Here is a 24,432-nt window from a genome sequence, read left to right as displayed (position 1 = left end):
TATAACGCTCCTGTATATATATTATATAATAACACACCGTGCGTTACCGGGTATAACGCTCCTGTATATACATTATATAATAACACACCGTGCGTTACCGGGTATAACGCTCCTGTATATACATTATATAATAACACACCGTGCGTTACCGGGTATAACTCTCCTGTATATATATTATATAATAACACACCGTGCGTTACCGGGTATAGCACTCCTGTATATATATTATATAATAACACACCGTGCGTTACCGGGTATTACACTCCTGTATATATATTATATAATAACACACCGTGCGTTACCGGGTATTACACTCCTGTATATATATTATATAATAACACACCGTGCGTTACCGGGTATAACACTCCTGTATATATATTATATAATAACACACCGTGCGTTACCGGGTATAACACTCCTGTATATATATTATATAATAACACACCGTGCGTTACCGGGTATAACACTCCTGTATATATATTATATAATAACACACCGTGCGTTACCGGGTATAACACTCCTGTATATATATTATATAATAACACACCGTGCGTTACCGGGTATAACACTCCTGTATATATATTATATAATAACACACCGTGCGTTACCGGGTATAACACTCCTGTATATATATTATATAATAACACACCGTGCGTTACTGGGTATAACTCTCCTGTATATATATTATATAATAACACACCGTGCGTTACCGGGTATAGCACTCCTGTATATATATTATATAATAACACACCGTGCGTTACCGGGTATTACACTCCTGTATATATATTATATAATAACACACCGTGCGTTACCGGGTATTACACTCCTGTATATATATTATATAATAACACACCGTGCGTTACCGGGTATAACACTCCTGTATATATATTATATAATAACACACCGTGCGTTACCGGGTATAACACTCCTGTATATATATTATATAATAACACACCGTGCGTTACCGGGTATAACACTCCTGTATATATATTATATAATAACACACCGTGCGTTACCGGGTATAACACTCCTGTATATATATTATATAATAACACACCGTGCGTTACCGGGTATAACACTCCTGTATATATATTATATAATAACACACCGTGCGTTACCGGGTATAACACTCCTGTATATATATTATATAATAACACACCGTGCGTTACCGGGTATAACTCTCCTGTATATATATTATATAATAACACACCGTGTGTTACCGGGTTTCACACTCCTGTATATATATTATATATTATATATTAACACATTGCATGTTCGTGGGTCTAAGTACAGTATAGCTGGGGGATCGATGCTGTTCTCTGCAGCTGTGACCGGGAGACCCAGATGTTCTGTTGCCTGACTGGTCCAAGGGTTAACGACATCTCCTCGCGGCTGAAGAGTAACTTGACCAGGAGGGGAAGGATCCAGTTGTTGCCAAATCTAGGGAAAGAGGGAGCTGTTCCGTTGGGATGAGCTGCACTTAAACTGGGCAGGGACCAGCGTCCTGGTGAATCGAATGACTCAGGCGGTACAGAGGGCTTTAAACCAATAAGAGCGGTGGAGGGTTCAGGTCAGAGTAAAGAGAAAAGTCGAGACTGGAGAGCAGAGCAGCGATTTGGGTAAAAACAAGCAGAGTGCGTCAGGAAGGGACAGACAATTTAACAAAGGTTAAAGGACATTCCTGACATCAGGGAAAAGCAGTAAAGAATTAAAATTAAAGGCGCTATCTCTGAATGCATGAAACATTCGTAACAAGATAGAATCATACAGCACAGAAGGAGGCCATTTGGCCCATCGAATCCCTGCTGGCTCTCGCAAGAGCAATTCCAACTCCCCTGCCCTATCCCCGTAAACCTGCAAATATTTTCCCTTCAAGTACTTATCCAGTTCCCTTTTCAAGGCCATGATTGAATCTGCCTCCACCTTCCCCTCGGGCAGAGATTAATTTTTTTATTATTCGTTCATGGGATGTGGGCGTCGCTGGCGAGGCCGGCATTTATTGCCCATCCCTAATTGCCCCTTGAGAAGGTGGTGGTGAGCCGCCTTCTTGAACCGCTGCAGTCCGTGTGGTGAAGGTTCTCCCACAGTGCTGTTAGGAAGGGAGTTCCAGGATTTTGACCCAGCGACGATGAAGGAACGGCCGATATATTTCCAAGTCGGGATGGTGTGTGACTTGGAGGGGAACGTGCAGGTGGTGTTGTCCCCATGTACCTGCTGCTCTTGTCCTTCTAGGTGGTAGAGGTCGCGGGTTTGGGAGGTGCTGTCGAAGAAGCCTTGGCGAGTTGCTGCAGTGCATCCCGTGTACACACTGCAGCCACAGTGCGCCGGTGGTGAAGGGAGTGAATGTTTAGGGTGGTGGATGGGGTGCCAATCAAGCGGGCTGCTTTGTCCTGGATGGTGTCGAGCTTCTTGAGTGTTGTTGGAGCTGCACTCATCCAGGCAAGTGGAGAGTATTCCATCACACTCCTGACTTGTGCCTCGTGAATGGTGGAAAGGCTTTGGGGAGTCAGGAGGTGAGTCACTCGCCACAGAATACCCAGCCTCTGACCTGCTCTTGCAGCCACAGTATTTATGTGGCTGGTCCAGTTAAGTTTCTGGTCAATGGTGACCCTCAGGATGTTGATGGTGGGGATTCGACGATGGTAATGCTCAAGGGGAGGTGGTTAGACTCTCTCTTGCTGGAGATGGTCATTGCCTGGCACTTATCTGGCGCGAATGTTACTTGCCACTTATCAGCCCAAGCCTGGATGTTGTCCAGGTCTTGCTGCATGCGGGCTCGGACTGCTTCATTATCTGAGGGGTTGCGAATGGAACTGAACACTGTGCAGTCATCAGCGAACATCCCCATTTCTGACCTTATGATGGAGGGAAGGTCATTGATGAAGCAGCTGAAGATGGTTGGGCCTAGGACACTGCCCTGAGGGACTCCTGCAGCAATGTCCTGGGACTGAGATGATTGGCCTCCAACAACCACTACCATCTTCCTTTGTGCTAGGTATGACTCCAGCCACTGGAGAGTTTTCCCCCTGATTCCCATTGACTTCAATTTTGCTAGGGCTCCTTGGTGCCACACTCGGTCAAATGCTGCCTTGATGTCAAGGGCAGTCACTCTCACCTCACCTCTGGAATTCAGCTCTTTTGTCCACGTTTGGACCAAGGCTGTAATGAGGCCTGGAGCCGAGTGGTCCTGGCGGAACCCAAACTGAGCATCGGTGAGCAGGTTATTGGTGAGTAAGTGCCGCTTGATAGCACTGTCGACGACACCTTCCATCACTTTGCTGATGATTGAGAGTAGGCTGATGGGGGGGTAATTGGCCGGATTGGATTTGTCCTGCTTTTTGTGGACAGGACACACCTGGGCAATTTTCCACATTGTCGGGTAGATGCCAGTGTTGTAGCTGTACTGGAACAGCTTGGCTAGAGGCGCAGCTAGTTCTGGAGCACAAGTCTTCAGCACTGCAGCCGGGATGTTGTCGGGGCCCATAGCCTTTGCTGTATCCAATTAATTAATGGCCCAAATTGAGATAAATGGGCTTGATCAAGTCGCCATTACTGAGACATGGTTGCAGGGTGATCAAGGTTGAGAATTAAATATTCCAAGGTACTTGACTTTTCGAAAAGATAGGCAAAATGGAACTTGGAGGAGCATGTAACAAGGGTGCTGCAATAATTGTGGGGGACATTAATCTTCATATAGATTGGGCAAACCAAATTGGCAAAAGTAGTTTGGAGGACAAGTTCATGGAATGCATTCGAGACAGTTTTCTAGCACAATATGTCAAGGAACCAACTAGGAAACAGACTATTTTAGATCTAGTATTGTGTAATGAGACATGATTAATTAGTAAAGGATCCTCTGGGGAAGAGTGATCATAATATGATAAAATTTCATATTGAGTTTGAGAGTGTTGGCCAGAGGCTGCAGAAACCTATTGAGGTTTATTCGAAGTGCTAACAAAGACACTGACTTTTGGACTGAGGTGACCTGGAGTTCAGTCACTGGTCTGAACTGGCCAGAACCGGTTTGAATTCGTTCCGCTTCTTACGGGGACAAAAGAACTGTGATGAGACTCCAGTCCTGATTTAGAAAAGGAGTATGAGGTGATGCGACCAAACCCCTTGGAACAGAGCCAATCAGGGGATGACACCGACCACTCCAGCAACTTTGAGCCAACCAGAGAAGACAGCATCATTCGAAAAGACAGACTTGGGAATAAAACTGAAGAATTGCTGGCTTGGTCCCAGTTTGTTTGTGAGGGAGACTCCGGAGACTGACCATCGTGGAAGTAGGGACCCTACGTCAGGGACGTAGAGACTACGTCAGGGACGTAGAGACTACGTCAGGGACGTAGAGACAACGTCGGGAGTGAGAGGGCGAATTGCCTGGCCAGCATTACCTCTCCTTTCTGGGTAATATAATATCCTTTCTATTCTGTGACCACTCAGGGAGTGTTCGTCAGAGAAACCTAGTTAGTGTGCGTTTAAATCCTAATACTCAGGGAGTGTTAGTCAGGGAAACCTAGTGGGTGTGCGTTTAAATCCTAGTTTGAGTATAAAACTGTATAACCTGCTGTAAACTGCATGCCTATATCTAACTAGACGTATAGGTGGTATGTACATGATATAATAACGTTAATAAAGTGAATTGAGAATTAAGAAAGAATTGACTCTTCCTCTGTGTACTAAGCCAAAACCGTTAACCGATGACTTCAGGTCATCAGAGAGTGATGTAGTTAAGTCCGAAACTAGGGTTTTAAATTTAAACAAAGCCAATTATGTAGGCATGAGGGGCGAGTTGGCTAAGTTAGATTGGAAAATTGGATTAAAAGATATGACAGTAGATAAGCAATGGCGAACATTTAAAGAAATAATTCATAATTCGCAACGCATATGCATTCCTACGAGGAATAAAAACGCTATGGGAAAAGTGATCCGACCATGGCTAACTAGAGGAGTTAAGGATAGCATTAGATTAAAAGAAGAGCCTTACAATATTGCCAGAAAGAGTAGTAAGCCGGGGGATTGGGAGGGTTTCAGAAATCAGCAAAGAATGACCAAGAAATTGATAAAGAGGGAGAAAATTGAATATGAGAGTAAACTAGCAAGAAACATAAAACAGATTGTAAGAGCTTCTACAAGTATGTAAACAGGAAGAGATTAGCAAAAGTAAACGTGGGTCCCTTAGCGTCTGAGACAGGAGAAATTATAATGGGGAATCAGGAAATGGCAGAGACATTGAACAAATATTTTGTATCTGTCTTCGCAGTAGAAGACACAAAATATTGCAGAGCTAAGGGTCTAATGAGAGTGAGGAACTTATAGTAATTAAGATTAATAAAGAACAAGTACTGGAGAAAATAACGGGACTAAAGGCCGACAAATCCCCTGGACCCGATGGCCGACATCCGAGGGTTCGAAAAGCGGTGGCTGCAGAGATAGTGGATGCATTGGTTGTGATCTTCCAGAATTCCCTAGATTCCAGAACGGTCCCTGTGGATTGGAAGGTGGCAAATGTAACCCCGCTATTCAAGAAAGGAGGGAGAGAGAAAACAGGGAACTACAGGCCGGTTAGCCTGACATCAGTAGGAGGAAAAATGCTAGAATCTATTATTAAGGAAGTGGTAACCGGGTACTTAGAAAATCATAATATGATTGGGCAGAGTCAACATGGTTTTATGAAAGGGAAATTGTTTTTGACAAATCTATTGGAGATTTTTGAGGATGTAACTAGCAGGGTGGATAAAGGGGAACCAGTGGGTGTCGTATATTTGGATTTTCAAAAGGCATTCGATAAGGTGCCACATAAAAGGTTGTTACACAAGATAAGGGCTCATGGGATTGGGGGTAATATATCAGCATGGGCAGAGGATTGGTTAACGGACAGGAAACAGAGAGTAGGGATAAACGGGTCATTCTCAGGTTGGCGGGCTGTAACTAGTGGGGTACCGCAAGGATCAGTGCTCAGGCCTCAGCTATTTACAATCGATATTAATGACTTGGATGAAGGGACCGAGTGTAATGTCTCCAAGTTTGCTGACGATACAAAGCTCGGTGGGAGAGTAAGCAGTGAGGAGGACACAGAGAGTCTGCAAAGGGATATCGACAGGTTCAGTGAGTGGGCGAGAAGGTGGCAGATGGAGTATAATGTGGGGAAATGTGAGGTTATTCACTTTGTAGGAAGAATAGAAAAACAGAATCTTTTTTAAATGGTGAGAAACTATTAAATGTTGGTGTTCAGAGGGATTTGGATGTCCTGGTACAAGAAACACAGAAAGTTAACATGCAGGTACAGCAAGCAATTAGGAAGGCAAATGGTATGTTGGCCTTTATTGCAAGGGGGTTGGAGTACAAGAGTAAGGAAGTCTTACTACAATTGTACGGGGTTTTGGAGAGACCTCACCTGGAGCATGGTGTACAGTTTTGGTCTCCTTATCTAAGGAAGGATAGACTTGCCTTCGAGGCGGGGCAACGAAGGTTCACTAGATTGATTCCTGGGATGAGAGGGTTGTCCTATGAGGAGAGGTTGAGTAGAATGGGCCGATACTCTCTGGAGTTTGGAAGAATGAGAGGCGATCTCATTGAAACCGATAAGATTCTGAGGGGGTTTGACAGGGTAGATGCTGAGAGGCTGTTTCCCCCCTGGCTGGAGAGTCTAGAACCAGGGGGCATAGTCTCAGGATAAGGGGTCGGCCATCCTAGACTGAGACGAGGAGGAATTTCTTCACTCAGAGGGCTGTGAATCTTTGGAATTCTCTACCCCAGAGGGCTGTGGATGCTCAGTCGTTGAGTGTATCCAAAATTGAGATTGATAGATTTTTGGGGGAATCAAGGGATCGGGCGGGAAAGTGGAGTTGAGGTCGAAGATCAGCCATGATCTGATTGAATGGCGGAGCAGGCTCGAGGGGCCGAATGGCCGACTCCTGCTCCTATTTCTTACGTTCTTAGAGGGGACTGTGGGCCGAATCAGCAGATGAACTCTCAGCATGTTAGTCTGGTGTTCGTCTGTCCATGATGTTAACGCCCCTGTTAATTGGATTATTTTTAATGAGTCCTACTCGTTTCTAAAACAATCGACAAGGGAATGTCACAGAAGCATGTTCAGGGGTCAGAGTGATTTATCAATAAGGAAAACAGAATAAAGGTGTGATCATACGACGCAGTGGGAAAGAACGAGGGAATGACGAAGGGAGGAAAGTGAGAGAAAGAAATAAAGAAGCAGAAAGAATAATCGTGAGAAAGAGTGAACGAGATAGAAATTAGAAAGGAGAGAAAGAAAGAGATATTCACAAAAAAGAATGAAAGAGAGAGAGAGAGAGACAAGAAAGAAAGAGAGAGAGATCAGAAGAAAGGGCAATGGAAGAATGGAAAAGGAAATGAGGAGAGGGAAACGAAAAAGAAAAAGATAGAGAGAAAAATGAGAGAAACGAGAAAGACAGAAACGTAAAAAATGAGAAAAGAAGAAACATGCAAAGTAAGAAAATGAAAGAGAGGAAGAAACAAAAAGAAAGAGATATTGAAACATAAAACGAAACGTAAAAGCTCGAGAGATAGAAATAGTAAAAGGGAGAAAAAGGGGACAGATAGAAACGAAAAAAGAGAGGGAGAGAGAGCTGGAAACATGAAAGTAACAAAACAAGAGTGAGAGCGAAAAAGAGATAAAGAGAGAGATATAGGGGAGAAGGTCTCGAGACATGGGTTCAGAGCTTGGGCTCGGAGAACCTGTGGAGAGAGTTGGTTTGGAGAGAACATAAAAAGAAAGTTAGGAATGAGAGCGAGCAATACATTGTGCAGTTGTGCAGAAGGAAACTGAGGTTTTAATAGAATAGATCACCTGAGAGACTCTTTAAACCGTGTGTGCCCTGGTCGTTCCCTGGTTCGCAGCTCTCTATATCTGGCTTCACTCCAGTCTACCTCAGTCGAGGTGTTTTGGGTGCGATCGGTGATGTGATGAAAGAACAGCCTGGACCCCAAATCATATCCCTGCACATCAATCCTTGGCTGGGATCAGCCCTGCCGTCCCAGGACCTGTTCGGCCACACCAAAGTACAATATGCATCGGAAAAGCTCCCACCCTCCTCTTCTGTAAAGGTTTCTAAACTTCCTGATTTTAAATTGTTTTCAGGTATTTCTGCTCCCTCCAGATGGTGGAGGCCGGTTCGCCTGACATCAGTAGGAGGAAAAATGCTAGAATCTATTATTAAGGAAGTGGTAACCGGGCACTTAGAAAATCATAATATGATTGGGCAGAGTCAACACGGTTTTATGAAAGGGAGATTGTTTTTGACAAATCTATTGGAGTTTTTTGAGGATGTAACTAGCAGGGTGGATAAAGGGGAACCAGTGGGTGTCGTATATTTGGATTTTCAAAAGGCATTCGATAAGGTGCCACATAAAAGTTTGTTACACAAGATAAGGGCTCATGGGATTGGGGGTAATATATCAGCATGGAGAGAGGATTGGTTAACGGACAGAAAACAGAGAGTAGGGGTAAACGGGTCATTCTCGGGTTGGCGGGCTGTAACTAGTGGGGTACCGCAGGGATCAGTGCTCGGGCCTCAGCTATTTACAATCGATATTAATGACTTGGATGAAGGGACCGAGTGCAATGTCTCCAAGTTTGCTGACAATACAAAGCTCGGTGGGAGAGTAAGCAGTGAGGAGGACGCAGAGAGTCTGCAAAGGGATATAGACAGGTTCAGTGAGTGGGCAAGAAGGTGGCAGATGGAGTATAATGTGGGGAAATGTGAGGTTATTCACTTTGTAGGAAGAATAGAAAAACAGAATCTTTTTTAAATGGTGAGAAACTATTAAATGTTGGTGTTCAGAGGGATTTGGGTGTCCTCGTACAAGAAACACAGAAAGTTAACATGCAGGTACAGCGAGCAATTAGGAAGGCAAATGGTATGTTGGCCTTTATTGCAAGGGGGTTGGAGTACAAGAGTAAGGAAGTCTTACTACAATTGGACAGGGCTTTGGAGAGACCTCACCTGGAGCACTGTGTACAGTTTTGGTCTCCTTATCTAAGGAAGGATAGACTTGCCTTCGAGGCGGGGCAACGAAGGTTCACTAGATTGATTCCTGGGATGAGAGGGTTGTCCTATGAGGAGAGATTGAGGAGAATGGGCCGATACTCTCTGGAGTTTGGAAGAATGAGAGGTGATCTCATTGAAACCGATAAGATTCTGAGGGGGTTTGACAGGGTAGATGCTGAGAGGCTGTTTCCCCCTGACTGGAGAGTCTAGAACCAGGGGGCATAGTCTCAGGATAAGGGGTCGGCCATCCTAGACTGAGACGAGGAGGAATTTCTTCACTCAGAGGGCTGTGAATCTTTGGAATTCTCTACCCCAGAGTGCTGTGGATGCTCAGTCGTTGAGTGTATCCAAAATTGAGATTGATAGATTTTTGGGGGAATCAAGGGATCGGGCGGGAAAGTGGAGTTGAGGTCGAAGATCAGCCATGATCTGATTGAATGGCGGAGCAGGCTCGAGGGGCCGAATGGCCGACTCCTGCTCCTATTTCTTACGTTCTTAGAGGGGACTGTGGGCCGAATCAGCAGATGAACTCTCAGCATGTTAGTCTGGAGTTCGTCTGTCCATGATGTTAACGCCCCTGTTAATTGGATTATTTTAAATGAGTCCTGCTCGTTTCTAAAACAATCGACAAGGGAATGTCACAGGAGCATGTTAGGACGTCAGAGTGATTTATCAATAAGGAAAACAGAATAAAGGTGTGATCATACGACGCAGTGGGAAAGAACGAGGGAATGACGAAGGGAGGAAAGTGAGAGAAAGAAATAAAGAAGCAGAAAGAATAATCGTGAGAAAGAGTGAACGAGATAGAAATTAGAAAGGAGAGAAAGAAAGAGATATTCACAAAAAAGAATGAAAGAGAGAGAGAGAGACAAGAAAGAAAGAGAGAGAGATCAGAAGAAAGGGCAATGGAAGAATGGAAAAGGAAATGAGGAGAGGGAAACGAAAAAGAAAAAGATAGAGAGAAAAATGAGAGAAACGAGAAAGACAGAAACGTAAAAAATGAGAAAAGAAGAAACATGCAAAGTAAGAAAATGAAAGAGAGGAAGAAACAAAAAGAAAGAGATATTGAAACATAAAACGAAACGTAAAAGCTCGAGAGATAGAAATAGTAAAAGGGAGAAAAAGGGGACAGATAGAAACGAAAAAAGAGAGGGAGAGAGAGCTGGAAACATGAAAGTAACAAAACAAGAGTGAGAGCGAAAAAGAGATAAAGAGAGAGATATAGGGGAGAAGGTCTCGAGACATGGGTTCAGAGCTTGGGCTCGGAGAACCTGTGGAGAGAGTTGGTTTGGAGAGAACATAAAAAGAAAGTTAGGAATGAGAGCGAGCAATACATTGTGCAGTTGTGCAGAAGGAAACTGAGGTTTTAATAGAATAGATCACCTGAGAGACTCTTTAAACCGTGTGTGCCCTGGTCGTTCCCTGGTTCGCAGCTCTCTATATCTGGCTTCACTCCAGTCTACCTCAGTCGAGGTGTTTTGGGTGCGATCGGTGATGTGATGAAAGAACAGCCTGGACCCCAAATCATATCCCTGCACATCAATCCTTGGCTGGGATCAGCCCTGCCGTCCCAGGACCTGTTCGGCCACACCAAAGTACAATATGCATCGGAAAAGCTCCCACCCTCCTCTTCTGTAAAGGTTTCTAAACTTCCTGATTTTAAATTGTTTTCAGGTATTTCTGCTCCCTCCAGATGGTGGAGGCCGGTTAGCCTGACATCAGTAGGAGGAAAAATGCTAGAATCTATTATTAAGGAAGTGGTAACCGGGCACTTAGAAAATCATAATATGATTGGGCAGAGTCAACATGATTTTATGAAAGGGAGATTGTTTTTGACAAATCTATTGGAGTTTTTTGAGGATGTAACTAGCAGGGTGGATAAAGGGGAACCAGTGGGTGTCGTATATTTGGATTTTCAAAAGGCATTCGATAAGGTGCCACATAAAAGTTTGTTACACAAGATAAGGGCTCATGGGATTGGGGGTAATATATCAGCATGGATAGAGGATTGGTTAACGGACAGAAAACAGAGAGTAGGGATAAACGGGTCATTCTCGGGTTGGCGGGCTGTAACTAGTGGGGTACCGCAGGGATCAGTGCTCGGGCCTCAGCTATTTACAATCGATATTAATGACTTGGATGAAGGGACCGAGTGTAATGGTTCCAAGTTTGCTGACAATACAAAGCTCGGTGGGAGAGTAAGCAGTGAGGAGGACGCAGAGAGTCTGCAAAGGGATATAGACAGGTTCAGTGAGTGGGCGAGAAGGTGGCAGATGGAGTATAATGTGGGGAAATGTGAGGTTATTCACTTTGTAGGAAGAACAGAAAAACAGAATCTTTTTTAAATGGTGAGAAACTATTAAATGTTGGTGTTCAGAGGGATTTGGGTGTCCTCGTACAAGAAACACAGAAAGTTAACATGCAGGTACAGCAAGCAATTAGGAAGGCAAATGGTATGTTGGCCTTTATTGCAAGGGGGGTTGGAGTACAAGAGTAAGGAAATCTTACTACAATTGGACAGGGCTTTGGAGAGACCTCACCTGGAGTACTGTGTACAGTTTTGGTCTCCTTATCTAAGGAAGGATAGACTTGCCTTCGAGGCGGGGCAACGAAGGTTCACTAGATTGATTGCTGGGATGAGAGGGTTGTCCTATGAGGAGAGATTGAGTAGAATGGGCCGATACTCTCTGGAGTTTAGAAGAATGAGAGGTGATCTCATTGAAACAGATAAGATTCTGAGGGGGTTTGACAGGGTAGATGCTGAGAGGCTGTTTTCCCCTGACTGGAGAGTCTAGAACCAGGGGGCATAGTCTCAGGATAAGGGGTCGGCCATCCAAGACTGAGACGAGGAGGAATTTCTTCACTCGGAGGGCTGTGAATCTTTGGAACTCTCTACCCCAGAGTGCTGTGGATGCTCAGTCGTTGAGTGTATCCAAAATTGAGATTGATAGATTTTTGGGGGAATCAAGGGATCGGGCGGGAAAGTGGAGTTGAGGTCGAAGATCAGCCATGATCTGATTGAATGGCGGAGCAGGCTCGAGGGGCCGAATGGCCGACTCCTGCTCCTATTTCTTACGTTCTTAGAGGGGACTGTGGGCCGAATCAGCAGATGAACTCTCAGCATGTTAGTCTGGAGTTCGTCTGTCCATGATGTTAACGCCCCTGTTAATTGGATTATTTTTAATGAGTCCTACTCGCTTCTAAAACAATCGACAAGGGAATGTCACAGGAGCATGTTAGGACGTCAGAGTGATTTATCAATAAGGAAAACAGAATAAAGGTGTGATCATACGACGCAGTGGGAAAGAACGAGGGAATGACGAAGGGAGGAAAGTGAGAGAAAGAAATAAAGAAGCAGAAAGAATAATCGTGAGAAAGAGTGAACGAGATAGAAATTAGAAAGGAGAGAAAGAAAGAGATATTCACAAAAAAGAATGAAAGAGAGAGAGAGAGACAAGAAAGAAAGAGAGAGAGATCAGAAGAAAGGGCAATGGAAGAATGGAAAAGGAAATGAGGAGAGGGAAACGAAAAAGAAAAAGATAGAGAGAAAAATGAGAGAAACGAGAAAGACAGAAACGTAAAAAATGAGAAAAGAAGAAACATGCAAAGTAAGAAAATGAAAGAGAGGAAGAAACAAAAAGAAAGAGATATTGAAACATAAAACGAAACGTAAAAGCTCGAGAGATAGAAATAGTAAAAGGGAGAAAAAGGGGACAGATAGAAACGAAAAAAGAGAGGGAGAGAGAGCTGGAAACATGAAAGTAACAAAACAAGAGTGAGAGCGAAAAAGAGATAAAGAGAGAGATATAGGGGAGAAGGTCTCGAGACATGGGTTCACAGCTCGGGCTCGGAGAACCTGTGGAGAGAGTTGGTTTGGAGAGAACATAAAAAGAAAGTTAGGAATGAGAGCAAGCAATACATTGTGCAGTTGTGCAGAAGGAAACTGAGGTTTTAATAGAATAGATCACCTGAGAGACTCTTTAAACCGTGTGTGCCCTGGTCGTTCCCTGGTTCGCAGCTCTCTATATCTGGCTTCACTCCAGTCTACCTCAGTCGAGGTGTTTTGGGTGCGATCGGTGATGTGATGAAAGAACAGCCTGGACCCCAAATCATATCCCTGCACATCAATCCTTGGCTGGGATCAGCCCTGCCGTCCCAGGACCTGTTCGGCCACACCAAAGTACAATATGCATCGGAAAAGCTCCTACCCTCCTCTTCTGTAAAGGTTTCTAAACTTCCTGATTTTAAATTGTTTTCAGGTATTTCTGCTCCCTCCAGATGGTGTTTGATTGGGGCCAAGTCTGTTTAATGGCATCGAACACTCGACTGAGGCAGACTGAAGTAGAGCCAGATAAAGGGAACTGTGATCCAGAGAACAATCACCTGCTCTAACCCACCCTCAGCTACTCTGGCTTATCACTAACTGGCATAATGATGTCAATTCATGAGCATTGCGTCCAATTCCGGGCCCCCGCACTCTTTAGGAAGGATGTCCAGGGTCTCAGAGAGGGTGCAGAGGAGATTTCCCAGAATGGGACCATGAGGGACCTCAGTTATGTGCAGAGACTGGAGAAACTGGGAATTGTTCTCCTCAGAGCAGAGAAGGTTAAGGGGAGATTTACCAGAATGGGACCAGGGATGAGGGACCTCAGTTACGTGGAGAGACTGGAGAAACTGGGGATTGTTCTCCTCAGAGCAGAGAAGGTTAAGGGGAGATTTACCAGAATGGGACCAGGGATGAGGGACCTCAGTTACGTGGAGAGACTGGAGAAACTGGGAATTGTTCTCCTCAGAGCTCAGAAGGTTAAGGGGAGATTTAATCGAGGGGTTCAAAATCAGGAGGGGTTTTGAGAGAGTAAATAAGGAGAGAGTGTTTCCCAGTGGGCAGGAGGGTCGGGAACCAGAGGACACAGATTTAAGATAATCGGGGAAAGAGGGGGAGATGAGGAGAATGTTTTTTTACGCAGCGAGTCGCGATGATCTGGAATTCGCTGCCTGAAAGGGCGGAGGGAACAGATTCAATAATAACTTTCAAAAGGGGGGAATCGGAGAGATGCTCGAAGGGGGAAAATTTACAGGGCGACGGGGGGAAAGATTGGGACTAATTGGAGAGCTCTTTCACAGAGCCTGCACAGGGACAACAGTTCCTGACCCTCCTGCCACTGGAAACAGTTTGTCCGTATCTACTCCATCAAAACCCCTTATCATTTTGGACACTGCTACTGAATCTCTGCTCTTAGGAGAACTATTCTGGTCGCTGATGCGAGCGGCCAGTCAACAGCACAGGTAGCGCACGCTGCAGCAGCAAGCATTTAAAACAGCAGGCAGCACGAACGTATCCCACTGTCTGCATCGCTATGAACGGGCACGTGTTAATCGCGATCCCCACGCCCATTTTTAAGGGTTATCCAATTTAACCCAAATGCTGATATTTATCGGATCCCATATTCTTTTTTAACAGCTTTGTCCTGCCATCCTCAAAGACAAGTGCCAGGCAATGACCATCTCCAACAAGAGAGAGTCTAACCATCTCCCCTTGACATTCAACGGCATTACCATCGCCGAATCCCCCACCATCAACATCCTGGGGGGTCACCATTGACCAGAAACTTAACTGGACCAGCCATATAAATACTGTGGCTACGAGAGCAGGTCAGAGGCTGGGTATTCTGCGGCGAGTGACTCACCTCCTGACTCCCCAAAGCCTTTCCACCATCCACAAGGCACAAGTCAGGAGTGTGATGGAATACTCTCCACTTGCCTGGATGAGTGCAGCTCCAACAACACTCAAGAAGCTCGACACCATCCAGGACAAAGCAGCCCGCTTGATTGGCACCCCATCCACCACCCTAAACATTCACTCCCTTCACCACCGGCGCACCGTGGCTGCAGTGTGGACCATCCACAGGATGCACTGCAGCAACTCGCCAAGGCTTCTTCGACAGCACCTCCCAAACCCGCGACCTCTACCACCGAGAAGGACAAGGGCAGCAGGCACATGGGGACAACACCACCTGCACGTTCCCCTCCGAGTCACACACCATCCCAACTTGGAAATATATCGGCCGTTCCTTCATCGTCGCTGGGTCAAAATCCTGGAACTCCCTTCCTAACAGCACTGTGGGAGAACCTTCACCACACGGACTGCAGCGGTTCAAGAAGGCGGCTCACCACCACCTTCTCAAGGGGCAATTAGGGATGGGCAATAAATGCCGGCCTCGCCAGCGACGCCCACATCCCATGAACGAATAAATTTTTTTTAAAATTTGGGTACGTACACCCCCAGGTCTCTCTGTTCCTGCACCCCTTTAAAATTGGACCATTTCGTCAATATACGGCTGGTTATTGGAATTATCTAACGACAAAAGCAACAATTTGCATTTATATAGCGCCTTTAACGGAGTGAGATGTCCCAAGGCGCTTCACAGGAGCGATTATCAATCAAAATTTAACACCGAAGCACATAAGGAGCGATTAAGCCAGGTCAAAGAGGTAGAGCCTCTTAGAGAAGGAGAGAGAGGCACAGAAGTTGAGGGAGGGAATTCCAGAGCTGAGGGACGAGGCAGCTGAAGGCACGGCCGCCAATGGTGGAGCGATGGGAATCGGGGGGATGGGCAAGAGGGCGGAATCGGAGGAGGGCTGAGATCTGGGAGGGTTGCAGGGCTGGAAAGGTTCATGGCGTCAAGGTTGGAACTATTTTCCGACTGTAAGCTTGAGCAGCCTATATCAGCCTGAAGGAGAACAAACAGGAATGGGAGGGGTGGATAGAACAATCGGCAGGAAGAAATGATCAGCAGGAATGAACTGTAACCTGCTCAACAACTTCAAAAGCAAAACAATGCAGATGCTCGGAATCTGAAATGAAAGCACAAAATGCTAGGAATGCTCAGCAAGTCAGGCAGCATCTGGTGGAGAGAGAAACAGAGTTTGCGTTTCAGAACTGTAAGTAATTGAAGGTTTAACCATTTTTAAGACAACTTAGTGCATTGCTCCATGAACCAGCCCAAAGAACCTCACACAGACTCGCCCACGGATTCCCAGAAAGCTCGCTCAGACGAAACGATGCCCCTTGAGTCAAAAGCCAGGTAAACTCAGCAAATTGGAAAAAATCATCGACTGATACAGCACAGAAGGCGGCCCTATACGTTATATCCTCAAAGAACTCAAGCAAATTTGTCAGACATGACTTCCCCTTCGTAAAGCCATGCTGACTTTGTCCTATTAAATTATGTTTATCGAAATGTTCCGCTACTGTCTCCTTAATAATAGACTCCAAAATTTTACCCACCACAGATGTTTGGCTAACTGGTCTATAATTTCCAGCCTTCTGCCTACTACCCTTTTTAAATAAGGGTGTTACATTAGCAGTTTTCCAATCTGCCGGGACCTTTGCCGAGTCCAGGGAATTTTGGAAAATTATTACCAAAGCATCCACAATCCCTACTGCCACTTCCCTCAAGACCCTAGGATGGAAGCCATCAGGTCCAGGGCATTTATCGGCCTTGAGTCCCATTAATTTACTGAGTACCAATCCCTTAGTGATTTTAATCGTATTTAGCTCCTCCCCCCCTAGAGCCCCCTGTTTGTCCAGTGTTGGGATATTCTTAGTGTCCTCTACCGTAAAGACTGAAACAAAATATTTGTTCAGCATTTTTGCCATCTCCAGACCACTACCCTCATCAACCCTCTCTGTTACTTCATTAAAGAACGCAACCAAGTTAATCAAACCCGATTTGCCTTTAACAAATCCGTGCTGACTTTCATTTATTAGTCCAAACTTTTCCAAGCGCCAATTAATTTTGTCATCGCCAAGTTACCCCTTTGGTCTTGCCCTCGTGTCAGGCAGCACACGGTGGAACAGCCCTGTCGGCCAGGGGCGGCAGAGGGTAACCTGAGACGTCGGCTGCTGACGCACGTGGGCAGGAACGGCTTATTTTGGAACCCACTGTGCTGCATTTACTGAAGGGTACACAGAGTCGTTCACAGGTTAACACACTGCCACACTCTCAGTGGTTCACTGTCGAGCAAGCTCGTTTTCAGTCGGGGGGGTGGGTGGGGGGGGAATGATTACTGGCTATCTCAGCGGGCAAACACTGAAGCCTGTTTACCACAACAACAGCCTGCATTTATATAGGGCCTTTAACGTAGTAAAACGTCCCAAGGAGCCTAAATCAGACCCACAAGTCGATGTTAGGAGGGAACGAGGGATGCAAGATGGGAAGCTGGCCAGGAGACCATTGTGGAGGATTACAAAGGCATGGACGAGGGTTTGAGCAACAGATTATGTGACATTTAGGCTCGCTAAACCTGGTCAGACGCATCCCTTGAGGCATTATAGAGTTATACAGCACGGATAGAGGCCCTTCGGCCCATCGTGTCCGCGCCGGCCATCAGCCCTGTCTACTCTAATCCCATATTCCAGCATTTGGTCCGTAGCCTTGTATGCTATGGCATTTCAAGTGCTCATCCAAATGCTTCTTGAATGTTGTGAGGGTTCCTGCCTCCACAACCCTCTCAGGCAGTGAGTTCCAGACTCCAACCACCCTCTGGGTGAAAAAGTTCTTTCTCAAATCCCCTCTAAACCTCCCGCCTTTTACCTTGAATCTATGTCCCCTTGTTATAGAACCCTCAACGAAGGGAAAAAGCTCCTTAGTATCCATCCTATCTGTGCCCCTCATAATTTTGTACACCTCAATCATGTCCCCCCTCAGCCTCCTCTGCTCCAAGGAAAACAAACCCAATCTTCCCAGTCTCTCTTCATAGCTGAAGCGCTCCAGCCCTGGTAACATCCTGGTGAATCTCCTCTGCACCCTCTCCAAAGCGATCACATCCTTCCTGTAGTGTGGCGACCAGAACTGCACACAGTACTCCAGCTGTGGCCTAACCAGTGTTTTATACAGCTCCATCATAACCTCCTTGCTCTTATATTCTATGCCTCGGCTAATAAAGGCAAGTATCCCATATGCCTTCTTTACCACCTTATCGACCTGTTCCGCCTCCTTCAGGGATCTGTGAACTTGCACACCAAGATCCCTCTGACCCTCTGTCTTGCCTAGGGTCCTCCCATTCATTGTGTATTCCCTTGCCTTGTTAGTCCCTCCAAAGTGCATCACCTCGCACTTTTCCGGGTTAAATTCCATTTGCCACTGTTCCGCCCATCTGACCAACCCAATTATCGCGTGGCCTCCTGCCTCCAACTGGCTCCGCCCAGTCAAACAGCATTTTCAAATTCCCCTTATCTCCGACATTCAAAGAAGATGGAATAAAATCAGACAATTTTTTAATGCCCATGTGAATTTTCTCCTTGATTGCCCACAGCAGCGTCCAGGAAATTACTCTGGAATTCCTGGAGATCCTGGAGGGTTGGTCGCCCTCCGAACATCCCCCCGGACAATTTAATTGCAGCGTTAACACATTTATTCCCAGCGAGTCAATCCCTCAATTGCAGTACGAGAGAGAGAAACAATTTGTATTTCTGCCAGGGTCTTTAAAGTAGAAAAACGTCCCAAGGAGCTTCACAAGAGCGATTATCAAACAAAATCACAGAAAAAAAAATGCATTAGGGAATCCGATAAAAGCTGGAATATCAAATGAATGTGAGATCAAAGACAATCATTTCCAGTCTCGAGTCTACTTTCGTCTCTCTGCTTCTATCACTTTCCCCTTTCTATGTCTCTTTCTTGTCTTTTTCTTTCTCCCCTCCCTCTCTGTTTCTCTCTTCTCTGTGTGTCTCATTATTTCTCTCTTTCTTCCCGTCACTCTTTCTCTTGTCAGTCACTCTCATCCCTGTTCCCCTCGGCTTGACTCCCTCTCTGTCTTCTCTCTCTCCTCCTCCTTTCCATCTCTCTCTCTCTCCCCACCCCCGCTGTCTCTCTCTCTCTCTCTCTCTCTCTCCCCCCTTTATCTCTTCTCTTTCATCCTCCTCAATCCATGCGTCTATCGCACTCCCCTCTGTCTGCCAGACTTGCTCTCTCTCTCTCTCTCTCTGTAACTCCCTCGGCGCCCTGTTAACCTGTTCATTTTAGGTGGGTGAACCCTTTCCATTAAATGAGCCAGACTTAAGAACGACACACAAACCTGTTAAAACTTTGGCCAGTGCTTCTCTCAGCAACAACCCAAGCTCTTCCTGATCACCCATCCCACTTCCGCAAGCCTCCTTAGGTGTTGCGACATGAGTATTAATCTCACTTCAGGGCTTTGGTGATTGATCATGTCAAAACAAATAAGGTTCATTTTTAAAACTGGAAGAAAGGATTTGCATTTCGATTGGACGTCCCAAAGCGCCTCACAGTCAATGAGGTACTTTTCGAAGTGTGCTCACTGTTGTAATGTGGGAAACGGGGCAGCCGATTTGCGCAAGGCAAGATCCCACAAACAGCGATGTGATAAATGGCCCAGATCATCTGTTTAAGGTGTTGGTCGAGGGATAAATATCGGGGCCCCAGGACACCGGGGAGAACTCCCCCTGCTCTTCTTCCAATAGTGGGCCGTGGGATCTTTTATATCCACCTGAGAGGGGCAGACGGGGCCTCAGTTTAACGTCTCATCCAAAAGACGGCACCTCCGACAGTGCGGCACTCCCTCAGTACCGACCCTCCGACAGAGCGGCGCTCCCTCAGTACCGACCCTCCGACAGCGCGGCGCTCCCTCAGTACCGACCCTCCGACAGCGCGGCGCTCCCTCAGTACCGACCCTCCGACAGTGCGGCACTCCCTCAGTACCGACCCTCCGACAGTGCGGCGCTCCCTCAGTACCGACCCTCCGACAGTGCGGCGCTCCCTCAGTACTGACCCTCCGACAGTGCGGCGCTCCCTCAGTACTGACCCTCCGACAGTGCGGCGCTCCCTCAGTACCGACCCTCCGACAGTGCGGCGCTCCCTCAGTACCGACCCTCTGACAGTGCGGCGCTCCCTCAGTACCGACCCTCCGACAGTGCGGCGCTCCCTCAGTACTGACCCTCCGAGAGTGCGGCGCTCCCTCAGTACCGACCCTCCGACAGTGCGGCGCTCCCTCAGTACCGACCCTCCGACAGTGCGGCGCTCCCTCAGTACTGACCCTCCGACAGTGCGGCGCTCCCTCGGTACCGACCCTCCGACAGTGCGGCGCTCCCTCAGTACTGACCCTCCGACAGTGCGGCTCTCCCTCAGTACCGACCCTCCGACAGTGCGGCGCTCCCTCAGTACCGACACTCCGACAGTGCGGCGCTCCCTCAGTACCGACCCTCCGACAGTGCGGCGCTCCCTCAGTACCGACCCTCCGACAGTGCGGCGCTCCCTCAGTACCGGCCCTCCGACAGTGCGGCGCTCCCTCGGTACCGACCCTCCGACAGTGCGGCGCTCCCTCAGTACTGACCCTCCGACAGTGCGGCGCTCCCTCAGTACCGACCCTCCGACAGTGCGGCACTCCCTCAGTACTGACCCTCCGACAGTGCGGCGCTCCCTCAGTACTGACCTCCGACAGTGCGGCGCTCCCTCAGTACTGACCCTCCGACAGTGCGGTGCTCCCTCAGTACCGACCCTCCGACAGTGCGGTGCTCCCTCAGTACCGACCCTCCGACAGTGCGGCGCTCCCTCAGTACTGCCTTAAAACCTCCCTCTTTGACCGAGCATTTGGTGACCTGTCACAATCTTTCCTTATTTGGCTTGGTGTTAAATTTCTGTCTGATGATCGCTCCTGTGAAGTGCTCTGGGATGTTTTACGATGTTAAAGGTGCTTTATAAATGGAAATTGCTGTTGTTGCATAAATAATAATTCAAAATCAAATCCTGTGTAACAGGCTCGGGGGGTTGAATGGGCCTCCTCCTGTTCCTGTGTAACAGGCTCGAGGGGCTGAATGGCCTCCTCCTGTTCCTGTGTAACAGGCTCGAGGGGGGTTGAATGGGCCTCCTCCTGTTCCTGTGTAACAGGCTCGAGGGGCTGAATGGGCCTCCTCCTGTTCCTGTGTAACAGGCTCGAGGGGCTGAATGGGCCTCCTCCTGTTCCTGTGTAACAGGCTCGAGGGGCTGAATGGCCTCCTCCTGTTCCTGTGTAACAGGCTCGAGGGGCTGAATGGGCCTCCTCCTGTTCCTGTGTAACAGGCTCGAGGGGCTGAATGGCCTCCTCCTGTCCATATGGACATAACTTTTCTCCATAAACCTTGCTTCCTTTTCTGAGTTTTGGCGATGTTTTCATGTTAACATTTAATATTGAAGAGTCCCGTGTAAATATTTCATAAGGGGGGGCACATGGGGTCGATTTTGGTGGGTTGGCAGTGGGGGGGCAGGGGGTGGTTGGTGAAGGTGGGCATCGCGGACCCACGGGAACAAAACTTATCGTCTCCGACGCGATGGGTGATGATTCGCGTCCTCTCCGGGATTGAGAGGCTGGAGGTCGTCAGGAGCTGCAACGGGGCGGGGGGGGGAGAAAGAGAGAGAGAGAGAGAGAGGTCATGGGGCACGGGAGGGGGGATGGAGGGGAGGACTTGGGGAGGGGGGAAGAGGGGGACATCGGGGGGTGAAGAGGGGGACATCGGGGAGTGAAGAGGGGGACATCGGGGGGGGTGAAGAGGGGGACATCGAGGGGGTGAAGAGGGGGACATCGGGGGGGGGTGAAGAGGGGGACATCGGGGGGGGGTGAAGAGGGGGACATCGGGGGGTGAAGAGGGGGACATCGAGTGGGTGAAGAGGGGGACATCGGGGGGGTGAAGAGGGGGACATCGGGGGGGTGAAGAGGGGGACATCGAGGGGGGTGAAGAGGGGGACATCGGGGGGGTGAAGAGGGGGACATCGGGGGGGTGAAGAGGGGGACATCGAGGGGGGTGAAGAGGGGGATATCGGGGGGTGAAGAGGGGGACATCGGGGGGGTGAAGAGGGGGACATCGGGGGGGTGAAGAGGGGGACATCGGGGGGGGTGAAGAGGGGGACATCGAGGGGGGTGAAGAGGGGGATATCGAGGGGTGAAGAGGGGGGCATCGGGGGGGTGAAGAGGGGGACATTCGGGGGGTGAAGAGGGGGACATCGAGGGGGGTGAAGAGGGGGATATCGGGGGGTGAAGAGGGGGGCATCGGGGGGGTGAAGAGGGGGACATTCGGGGGGTGAAGAGGGGGACATCGGGGGTGAAGAGGGGGATATCGAGGGGGTGAAGAGAGGGACATCGGGGGGTGAAGAGGGGGAGATAACCCAAACCATAACCATAATATTCTAACCCTAACCATAATTCTCTAACCCTAACCCTAACCCTAACCCTAACCCTAACCATAATAGTCTAACCCTAACCATAATTCTCTAACCCTAACCATAATTCTCTAACCCTAACCATAATTCTCTAACCCTAACCCTAACCCTAACGCTAACCCTAACCATACTACTCTAACCATAAACATAATTCTCTAACCCTAACCACAATAACCTAACCCTAACCAAAATTCTCTAACCCTAACCACAATAACCTAACCCAAACCATAATACTCTAACCCTAACCATAATTCTCTAACCCTAACCCTAACCCTAACGCTAACCCTAACCATACTACTCTAACCATAAACATAATTCTCTAACCCTAACCACAATAACCTAACCCTAACCAAAATTCTCTAACATTTGCCTGAGGAAGGAGAAAATCTCCGAAAGCTTGTGAATTTAAAATAAAATTGCTGGACTATAACTTGGTGTTGTAAAATTGTTTACAATTGCCTAACCACAATAACCTAACCCAAACCATAATACTCTAACCCTAACCCTAACCCTAACCCTAAACATAATTCTCCAAACCTAACCATAATATCATAACCCTAACCATAATACTCTAACGATAACCAAAATACTCGAACCCTAACCATAATTCTCTAACCCTAACCATAATTCTCTAACCCTAACCCTAACCCTAACCCTAACCCTAACCATTATTCTCTAACGCTAACCGTAATACGCTAACCCAAACCATAATTCTCTAACCTTAAGCCAAACCCTAACCATTATTCTCTAACCCTAACCATAATACCCTAACCCTAACCATAATACGCTAACTCTAACCATAATTCTCTAACCCTAACCCTAACGCTAACCATTATTCTCCAACCCTAACCATAATTCTCTAATCCTAACCATAATTCTCTAACGCTAACCGTAATACGCTAACCCTAACCATAATTCTCTAACCTTAAGCCAAACCCTAACCATTATTCTCTAACCCTAACCATAATACCCTAACCCTAACCATAATTCGCTAACGCTAACCATAATATGCTAACCCTAACCATAATTCTCTAACCCTAACCATTATTCTCTAACCCTAACCATAATACCCTAACCCTAACCATAATACTCTAACCCTAACCATAATACTCTAACCCTAACCATAATTCTCTAACCCTAACCATAATCATCTAACCCTAAATATTATTCTCTAACCCTAACCATAATAATCTAACCCTAACCATAATTCTCTAACCCTAACCATAATTCTCTAACCCTAACCATAATTCTCTAACGCTAACCATAATACTCTAACACTAACCATAATACTCTAACCCTAACCATAATTCTCTAACCCTAACCATAATACTCTAACCCTAACCATAATACTCTAACGCTAACCATAATTCTCTAACCCTAACCATAATACTCTAACCCTAACCATAATACTCTAACCCTAACCATAATACTCTAACCCTAACCATAATTCTCTAACCCTAACCATAATTCTCTAACCCTAACCATAATACTCTAACCCTAACCATAATACCCTGACCCTAACCATTATTCTCTAACCCAAACCATAATACTCTAACCCTAACCATAATACTCTAACCCTAACCATAATTCTCTAACCCTAACCATAATACTCTAACCCTAACCATAATACTCTAACCCTAACCATAATTCTCTAACCCTAACCATAATACTCTAACCCTAACCATAATACTCCAACCCTAATCATTATTCTTAACCCTAACCATAATACCCTGACCCTAACCATAATTCTCTAACCCTAACCATAATACCCTAACGCTAACCATAATTCTCTAACCCTAACCATTATTCTCTAACCCAAACCATAATACTCTAACCCTAACCATAATACTCCAACCCTAATCATTATTCTTAACCCTAACCATTATTCTCTAACCCTAACCATAATACTCTAACCCTAACCATAATTCTCTAACCCTAACCATTATTCTCTAACCCTAACCATAATACCCTAACCCTAACCATAATTCTCTAACCCTAACCATAACACCCTATCCCTAACCATAATTCTCTAACCCTAACCCTAACGCTAACCATAATACCCTAACCCTAACCATAATTCTCTAACCCTAACCATAATACTCGAACCCTAACCATAACACCCTATCCCTAACCATAATTCTCTAACCCTAACCCTAACGCTAACCATAACACCCTAACCCTAACCATAA

At 46.7% G+C, this 24,432-nt stretch overlaps 1 protein-coding gene across 2 annotated transcripts in view; it reads right to left on the bottom strand.

Moving 5' to 3' along the window:
* The window catches only part of LOC137314432 (beta-1,3-galactosyltransferase 5-like), a 39,000-nt gene that overhangs the window by 10,458 nt on the left and 4,110 nt on the right, over positions 1 to 24,432 (bottom strand). The window contains exon 1 of one of the 2 annotated variants that reach the window (XM_067979777.1): positions 19,110 to 19,166. The exons of the other annotated variant lie outside the window; for it this stretch is intronic. The gene's annotated coding sequence lies outside the window, so the exon portion shown is untranslated. Of the gene's footprint in view, positions 1 to 19,109; positions 19,167 to 24,432 lie in introns of those variants that run through there. 2 annotated transcript variants of the gene reach the window in all.

This window comes from Heptranchias perlo, unplaced genomic scaffold, assembly GCF_035084215.1.
Source record: "Heptranchias perlo isolate sHepPer1 unplaced genomic scaffold, sHepPer1.hap1 HAP1_SCAFFOLD_504, whole genome shotgun sequence".
In the NCBI taxonomy this organism is placed as follows: Eukaryota; Metazoa; Chordata; class Chondrichthyes; order Hexanchiformes; family Hexanchidae; genus Heptranchias; species Heptranchias perlo.
Note: the sequence above shows the minus strand (reverse complement) of the source record. Positions and strands in the feature narration are given on the sequence as shown.